General features: G+C 43.1%; 1 protein-coding gene across 1 annotated transcript in view; it reads left to right on the top strand.

The window, feature by feature from the left end:
• LOC143038365 (uncharacterized) overlaps positions 1-10,000 on the top strand; it is a 231,365-nt gene that overhangs the window by 125,515 nt on the left and 95,850 nt on the right. The window lies entirely within an intron of this gene.

Here is a 10,000-nt window from a genome sequence, read left to right as displayed (position 1 = left end):
ATCTGAAAATCTGTTAATACCCCTTTCTACTGTTAATAGAGTAATCGTACAATTCACCAGAGAGGGCAAGAAGGTCACAAAACCTCGTTCAGGTCGTCCCGGGCCCTCAGAATAACCTTGCGTCTTATCAAAAGAAATATTGAAGAAGATCCATGTTGCAAGGCCTCTGACATAGCAGCACAAGCTGATGTCAGTCCCAGAACATCTGTCAGATATCTTCACAAGCTTGGTTACTATGGCAGAGCTGCAAGAAGGAAACTACTCCAGCCAATATCAAGCGCAGAAAGGATTGGGCTGTTGAGATGGTGGAGAGATCTGTGGCCTTTTGGAGCACTGTCATTTACTCTGATGAGTCACGATTCGCATCAAAGGATTACAAAGGCGGAGCATGCCGACAGGAGACCTTTTGGTCCATATCTAGGTCGGATGCGAAAAAAATCATAATAATAATAAGATATTAAATAAAAACTATAATAATGTAAATAACAAATAAAATACATAAATAAATACATAGGTATAGTTAAATAATAAACAAACAGGTAAATAGTAAATAATAATAAATTGACATATAACTAATAATAAATGAAAATCAGACAGACAAATGATAACAAAACAAAAACAAATAATATAAAATAAATTATAATCATTACAGCATCTTGCTTAGGTGTTTATCTAAATAATTCTTAAAGCTTCGAGGAGTGTGGGTCTGGAGACTTTGTAGTCAAGAGTTTGACCTCAAAAGACTGCAGCCAACAGTGAAACATTGGGGAATTTAAAAATGTTGTGGGGTGCAATTTGGAGTGATGGTCGATCAGAGCTTGTGGAGTGTCAAGTAAACATCAGTTCAGGCAAATATGTTTCTATATTAAAAGAAGGACTCATTCCAATATTCTCCAGTGGTAGAATGAGTAAAAATGTCTTCCTATTTATGAAAGATGGATTTCCTTGTCACACTGTTCAAGCAACACAAAATTGGTTGAACCAAAATGGGATCAGTAAACTTCCATGGCCAAGTCAGTCCCTGGATATGAACCCTATTAAACACCTCTGTGGCATATTAGACCGACAACTTCGCAAAAAGAACAGGAAGCCATCTTCAAAGCCCGAACTTTTAGGATTATTACGGGAAACATGGCAAGAAACCCTTCAAGATGATATTCGTGAACTAATCACTTGCATGCCTTAAATGGTCCTTGCATTGAAAAAAAGCAAAGGGGATGTCAACCAAGTATTAGTTATCCACATTGTGACCATTTAGAAGCACTTTTATTGTATCAATTGCTTGTTTAATGAATTAAACGATTTCTCTTGGTATCTATTCAATTCTGTTATGTCTGTATATATATATATATATATATATATATATATATATATATATATATATGTATGTATGTATGTATGTATGTACACATGATCTGTTCTGTATACAACCCGTTGATTTTCCGTAAGCTGAGAGGAAACCTTTTGGCTCCTTTAAAGATTAATCGTGGAAGTTGTGACACGCCTAGTTGCTGTTTTCGCCAGTAATCAAGCGACGCGCCTTGTCAACGCTCTGGCATATCCACTGTATCTTTATATGCAATCAATACTTTAGGAATCTTGATGAGACCCCTTTGAACCAAAGTCACTCAGAATTTAGGGTTCCATTCAAATTTTCATTTATAGAAGAATGTCGAGCCTTGGCTTTCACTGTCCTTCGTCTCTGCTGTTCTTATCTGGTCCTGTGGTGAGGTGGGTATGGGTGGGTAAAATGCCGTAAAAGGTGACTAAATGGGGCAAAGTGTGGGGACTGAGGTCCCCATTTCTGTACTTTTCTTCCGTAAAGTGTCAAGGCATGGTTTATCTCGCCCCGCGAGTATCATTAGTACGAGTATACACATACATTTTGTTTGACGCCAGACAATTTTATTCAACCGGGAGGGTGGGGGCTAGGGGAGTGGTGTGGGGGTGAGTGATGAGGGATGGGTGCCGGTGTGGGATCTCCTTTCGAGCTGAATAAAGAAATCAAGTGTAATACAGGAGGTGATAAAGTGTTGAAAGCGTCAGTGACATGCGCGCCAACTTTATCGCTCATGGCACTCCTCATGACATCACGAATTCCACACATGCATGGTGGCTACCCTCCCACTTCTTTCCCCCATCTCTCTAACCCCTGCTTCATGCATAGCCTCATAATATGACTGTAGATGTTCCGACCCCAAGTTTCATTCGATCACCAGGGAACACACTTATGTGTTTACTCTTTTGAGTTTAAAAAAAAAATCTTGTTATTATTCAGCAGGGGAGGGACCTTCCGTAATCAAAGAACTGAAAAATACCTCAGTCCTGTCACTGCTGAAGGCGCGACAGTTATAATTGGTCTTTACTTTCACTATAAAATGTTGTTCTGTCTAATGAAACCTTCCTTCGCTCCAAGAAGAATGCCGATCGCTTTTGATTTCTGCTTTCCCTCTTTCCTGATATCTTTAACCTCTCCTTTACCACCTTTGTGACTCCACCCAAGGATAGAAGCGCTGGTTATCGGTGGCGAAATATAATACAACCCTCTAACCTCCCCCCCCCACTCTGGCCCTCCCGAATTAGCCTCAATTTGTCCTGTTCGGGCCAACGGGCCAACACCTCGCTGAAGAAAAATATCGGTTACTTCACTTGGTTATCCATCCACTCAAGGTTGGCATTTGCGTGATTATCACTCCTCAATTGGTGGGGGGGGGGGAGCTATTTCTGTTCATCTTCATAAAGAGAGGGGGAAGGGAGGGAAGGAGGGAAAAGATAGGGAAGGCAGAAGGGAGGAAGGGGGAGGGGAGAGACTGAAGGGGGGAAATGTAATGTATATTGTATACTTCTAGAGTCAATAGCCCACGCAGGGTCGTTCCCCTTCCCCCTTTAGGCCTCCTCCTCTCGCTTTCCTACAATGGACTTTTAGTTCCTGTGATCACGGATTTTTAATCTTGGCACCTTTGCTGTCTAGGAGGAGCCGCGGAGACGAACAGAAGACACGGGGGCAGCCTGAGTAAGAGGAAAAGTGCCCCTTGGCACGGAAGGAGTTGAGGAGTGTTATTGTTCATGGTGAGCATATATTCCTTGTTAAAGGCTGCGGCGAGCTGCAAAGCTGCTCCAACTGTCGGAGGTAAAATATCCCAGTGTGATAACGCCTTAAGGTGTGCCTCGGGGATACATAAGAGACTGGCAAAAAAAAAAAAAAAAAAACGTCCGGAACGAAGGGGAGGGATCCTGTTGAGGAGTACCTTCTCTTTATCTGCTTATTCTGGCTGCCACTCCCAGCGATTCTATTCCGATGAGAAACAACGCCGCCACCCTACCTGATGACTTAAAGGTTCTTTCTGATGTCTTTGCCTCAGACCCACGTTCCCAGCTTATGTCCCTAGCCCGGTCCCCTAAGTCCATTCCCCCCAGCTCACACACCCTCTTCCTACACCTCTAGATCAACCCCCCCCCCCGACCTAGGTCCCTCAGCCTACCCTCCTAGTACAATCCCCTACCCAGTGTATCCAGTGTGCCCAATCACCAATTTCACTTCCTCCGGGCCACCCCCTGAGCCCACTTCTGGTATTCTCTAAGTTTGTATTGCGTTTTCAGTGTTTCCCACTCTACTCCTGGCTCCAAGGCTGCCAAGGGTTCAGACATAGACTCGATTGTTAATCGTTATCTGTCATGAAAAGGAAAGGCTGAAATGATAAGTATAAAAAAAAAAAACGATTGAAAGGAGTGATAAAGATATTTCGCGGTGCCCTAGGTCCTAATAAAGACAAGATAATGGGGCAAAGTCGAATGACAAGAGATGTTGCTGGACATGACTAATTGCATAGAAATAAAAAGTTGAAAAGGTGACAATGTGGTACAAATGGATGGTTTCAACTTCAAAGAGGTGAACTGGGGTGAGTGGGAAGATGGCGGAAGTGAAGAATCATGGGAAGTATAGTTACAAATATAGCAATCAACAACGTAATGATCTAATGGGGTCAAAGAAACGACAAGAGTTATAGGGGATAACACACTGGCTAGATTACTGCCAAAGAGCCAGATGTTGAATCCATAAGATATTTGTATCTCTGGGGAAGAGTAATCATATATATCTTGAATTCCATGCAAGAGTAGGGGATGCAGACACAAGAGATAAGTCATTAGTAATAGTATTTCATCAACGGTGACCAGTACTGTTTACCCTTGAGGATAATATCGCGCCCAAGAGATGAACTCATACAGATGGTAGCCTAAACCAGAGATTCATGGAGGGTGGTAGGAAAGAGGAATAGTTGAAGATAAAAGTGATCAGCTTTCTTTTATGAGTGAAAATTAATCTCCAACCATAAAAGAATGGTGCGTGACTGGACCGTAGGGATGTCATATAAGGCCTTATGATATTGACTATACCCGTTGCACTGAGAACTGGCCGTTAGGGCGGAGCACTGGGAGTTCCCCTGTGGTGCCACATCTAATTATTTCATAATTTTATTTTATTTTATAATTCTATTTTATGATTTTATAATGTTGCCACATATGATTATATTATAATTTTTGTCACACACCACCACTGAGGTAAAAATCAAAGCAATGTTTTCTATACAAAGGTTTCGTTTCTTCGAGTCTAGACATGGCATATGGAAAAGAGAGAGCGACGTTGCCGCTACATCTAATCTCTGGCCCCGCCCCCCTCACACTGCATTCAGAAAACATTGCATCCACACGCACGTTCTCGCCATGGATGCGATGTGTGGCAACACCGGGAAATCTCCTAGCCCCGCCTTATCGGTCATTTCTCCTTGCGCTGACTATACATAGAATTCCAGCCAATACTCCATACGGGTAATGAATCCTATAGACAAGATACCACGTTGTGGAAGCACAAAACAGTAACAATTCTTTCAAGAATTAGGTTAAGGGAATCCAGTGATTATTTACAAGTCGGGAATTAAAAAACAATGTGCCAAGTGTAGGTGTGAGAGAAAAAAAATATAAGTATTTGGAGATAGACTGAGAAAGAGATTCACCAAACTCACCATCTCACCACCACGCAGTGGGAAGTGAGAAACCCCTGGCAGAGCAAAGCTCTGTCAGTTGCGGCAGCACGAGGTTTTTTAGGTCGCTATTGGGTCGCTTCCTCCCCTGGCCAAGGCTGTCGGGAACCAACGCGACAAGGTCCGCAGAGGGTCCGGGGAATCCAACTCACGACCGCCTGCTCACGTGTTCGACTCAGTATCCACTGGGGGGGGGGAGAGAGAGAGAGAGAGAGAGAGAGAGAGAGAGAGAGAGAGAGAGAGAGAGAGAGAGAGAGAGAGAGAGAGAGAGAGAGAGAGAGAACGAACATGAAAAATGTGGATAAAAAGAATTAAGACCGATTTGTGGAACAACATGGAAAGAGAAATTATCCTGTTAGTCATTGTAAACGAATTTCATACCAAGTTTGATCGGCGGAAGCAAATACGGGATCGTGCGACCAAAAAGTCTTGTCTTGCATATTGTAGTTAGGTAAATGCAACATACTGTATTGTTGTACTAATTAAGGTCGTGACCTTCCGTGCTTAAAATACCGAGTTTGTTCCGTCCTCCCACCGTGAAAATAATTTACTGGTGCTACAAACAGTTACTCTTCTCTTTGTGTGTGTGTGTGTGTGTGTATGTGTTTGTGTGTGTGTATGCGTGTGTGTGTGCGTGTGAATGTGTGTGTGTGCGTGCGTGCGTGTGTGTGAGCAATAAGTCAAACGATTAGCCATTGGTCAGATTCGGGAAGGTAATAGCTGGCAATCACAAGTTCAGCACATGATTGAAGACTATGATGAATCGCGCGCATGCAGACATACACGCGCGCGCACACACACACACACACACACACACACACACACACACACACACACACACACACACACACACACACACACACACACACACACACACACACACACACACACACACACACACACACACACACACACACACACACACACACACACACACACACACCATACACACACACACACACACACACACACACACACACACACACACACACACACACACACACACACACACACACACACACACACACATACACGCACACACACATACATACACACACACACACACATACACACACACACACACACACACATACATACACACACACACACACACACACACACACACACACACACACACACACACACACACACACACACACACACACACACACACACACACACACACACACACACACACACACACACACACACACACACACACACACACACACACACACACACACACACACACACACACACACACACACACACACACACACACACACACACACACACACACACACACACACACACACACACACACACACACACACACACAAACATATACGCACACATACACACACCCGGGCGCACGAACACAGAGCCTCTGGTGCCACTCTGTTATTTACGCACGGCTATTGATGCCAGACGTCATCCCACATACTTACATCAATAGGAACGTGTTTGTCCCGGCCCTGCTTTTCAATGTGGCTTTAATTGAAAGAGATATTGATGCCTGTGCGTGTGCATGTATGTGTGCATGCGTGCGTACTTGTATGCATGTGTGTAGTTTGTGTGTGTATGTATTTGTGTGTGTGCATGTGTATGTGCATGCGTGTGTATGTGTGTGTGTGTGTGTTTGTGTATGCGTGTGTGTGCGTGTGTGTGTGTGTATGTATTATATGTATGAGCATGTGTGTGTGTGTGTACCTAATTGTAGTATGCAGGAAAGAAGCAACGCACATGGGGTGCTGTCTCCTACTCTGTAATTAGAATTATTCTACCAACCTTAAAATTGTGTGTGTGTGTGTGTGTGTGTGTGTGTGTGTGTGTGTGTGTGTGTGTGTGTGTGTATGTGTATGTGTGTGCGTGTGTGTGTGTTTGTGTGTGCGTGTGTGTGTGTGCGTGTGTGTGTGTGTGTGGTGTGTGTATGTGTGTGTATCTGTCAATCACACTTTTTGTGCCTCCGCGTGTTTCTGTGTACATTTGTATGCAAGTTTAACCTCTTCGTTGTCGCATGAGCGGGTGGCGCAGAGATGACTGGAGTAGCCAGGCAACAGGGAGAGTAACAACGCTAAGTACCCCCGGCGCAGATGAGCCAAGGGGTCTCGTTGTTATTGTTATTTTTTTTTCTAATTGTTATCGCAAGGGTAAGTGTTTGCAAATGTATGTCAGAGTACATAGGGCAAAGGTGAGACCCTTGGTCGCAGTTACGTTCCTCGCTAGTGACCTGCCAAGTGATCTTAATAAATCATTTTAGGCCCGTGACTTCAACTTTGGTGCCGAGGCATATTGGTCTGGACTTTCCTCGTTCCCGGAGACCTCCCTTCCTTGCTTAGTTTAACCTTACAGCCATTATCATACTGGGATGTTTTTCCTCCGACTGTTCCAGGCCCGTAGCTTTCGGGAAGGAATCTGATATGGTGAAGGAAAATAATTTCCCTCCAGCATATCAAATGACATTCTTTGTATTTTTGTTGAGAAAACAAAATAGTTAGCCATAGTGATTTTACGGCGGAAAAAGTTCTGGAGGAGGGCGTTACCGCCGATTGATCGGAGGTTGGAGAAAAATAGCCCAATGTGATAACCTCGTTCAACCTTAACATGGAGAAAGCGGCAATCGATTTGTTGCAGTGATTACGACTGCCGCCCGGTGATTGTAGGGAGCTGTCGTTTAATCGCTAAATTTACTGGGATCGTGCTGAGCAATCTCCAGTTGCAAACCTCTATGCAGGCGACGAAAGTGCCAACAGAATATAGGGAAAAGTAACACCCGGAAAGGAAGGGTCTAAGCGAGGTTACAGGCTACAGCCCCTAATAGGGTGGGTGCCTCACAGGGGAATGAAATAGCCTTACAGGATCCAGATGTAAAATTAAATGTGTCCTGGAAAGGGACCTTGCTGCGGGGACGTTATTGGATAAAAAAAGGACAAGAATGCCTCTCCATCACACTGAACCCTCTATATTTTTATTACGTATATATACATATATATATATATATATATATATATATATATATATATATATATATATATATATATATATATATATATATATATATATATATATATATATATATATATATATATATATATATTTACTTCCTCAACACAATGAAATTATCTAGTATTACAATGAAATCTGCAGAAGGTGTCCCATAGCAAAAGGGTACGCAGGTATGTAGTATTTGAAAGTGAAGGTTCATCTTCCATGTGTGTCTTTGTTTAATTCATCATGGTCTTGAATTGCATGTTGGTCTCGTGTGTGTGTGTGTGTGTGTGTGTGTGTGTGTGTGTGTGTGTGTGTGTGTGTGCGCGCGCGCGTGTGTGTGTATTCACTTGGTCTTTTGGTCTTTTGGATCACGTGTTGGACTCGTGATCGACAGCTATTTCCCTCCTGGAAATGTGTGTGTGTGTGTGTGTGTGTGTGTGTGTGTGTGCGTGGGTGTATGTGTGTGTGTGTGTGTGTGTGTGTGTGTGTGTGTGTGTGTGTGTGTGTGTGTGTGTGTGTGTGTGTGTGTGTGTATACCTATTTGTAGTATAGAGGAAAGGAGCAACGCTTGTTGAATCCTGTCTCCTACTCTCCAGTTTATCATACTTAGCCTCAAAATCATGTACAGTTCCAGCTTGTTCTATATCATTAATTAATTTCCATTTTATCATATATTTTTCAACTTGGGCTCTATCATATGAGCTATCCCAAGTATTTATACATCTGTATGGAAAATATAATTCTTTACATCCTTAACACGTGTAGTTTTACGTAATTTGTTCTCGTGGGTTTATTTGTGTGCGTTCCTGCGCGCGTGTCTGTCTACAGTTGTATGTGCACATGCACGTGTCTGTATGTGTATGAATATACATGTGTGTTTGTGTTTGTATGCGTGTGTACATGGGTGTGCTCACACGATTGTGTGCCTGTACGTGTACCGTGCCTGCTTACGTAGGCTTTATTTATTCCCGAATGTATTAACATGTAATTGTAGTCACATCGGAGTTGACGTGTGTTATTGCGCGATCTTTTGATGGATGAAATTACAGGAGAGTGCATCAGCAGTTTACACACACACACACGCACACACACACACACACACACACACACACACACACACACACACACACACACACACACACACACACACACACACACACACACACACACACACACACACACACACACACACACACACACACACACACACACACACACACACACACACACACACATATATATATATATATATATACAAATACATGTGTGTGTTGGAAGAAGATATATTACACATCACAGGACATCACGCTACAAGTAGATATTAAGCATACGACGTCGCGTATATCGCAGTAGCAGCACCAAACTGCTGTTGAACGTCAGGTCTAACCAGAACCCGACCAGAGGCCACTTAACTGGAATTAAGCCAACCTGACATTGACCCTTAGGACACCTGGTCCGCACGACTATACGACCGTTGAGAAGTGTACGTCCACAGAAGGAATTATCTCTATATTTGATTTTTCACCATGTATGGTTAAAATATGGCATGTTCTTTCTCTGTATCATAATTGTAAATGTTTTTATTTAATGTTGAGTGTATCATTCAACCATGTAAATACCTACTTTTGTCACATTGTAGATATTACTGTACGACCAAAAATCGATGTAGTGGCAACCGTCACAGCTTTCGTGGTCAGTTGCCTTGCTTCCTAGCGGAGATCTCGACTGGCTCTTGACAAGACAACTGGCTAAGATTTACTAGAGTAAATCCGTAGAACGAAACAGCCTTTTACTTGCTCCGCTACTCACATCGCCTCCGAAGTGTGGATCATACCTTCCACACACACACACACACACACACACACACACACACACACACACACACACACACACACACACACACACACACACACACACACACACACACACACACACACACACACACACACACACACACACACACACACACA

Source organism: Oratosquilla oratoria, chromosome 2 (assembly GCF_046742065.1).
Source record: "Oratosquilla oratoria isolate Oo_2021 chromosome 2, ASM4674206v1, whole genome shotgun sequence".
Lineage (NCBI taxonomy): Eukaryota > Metazoa > Arthropoda > Malacostraca > Stomatopoda > Squillidae > Oratosquilla > Oratosquilla oratoria.
This window is presented reverse-complemented; position numbering and strand designations above follow the sequence as displayed.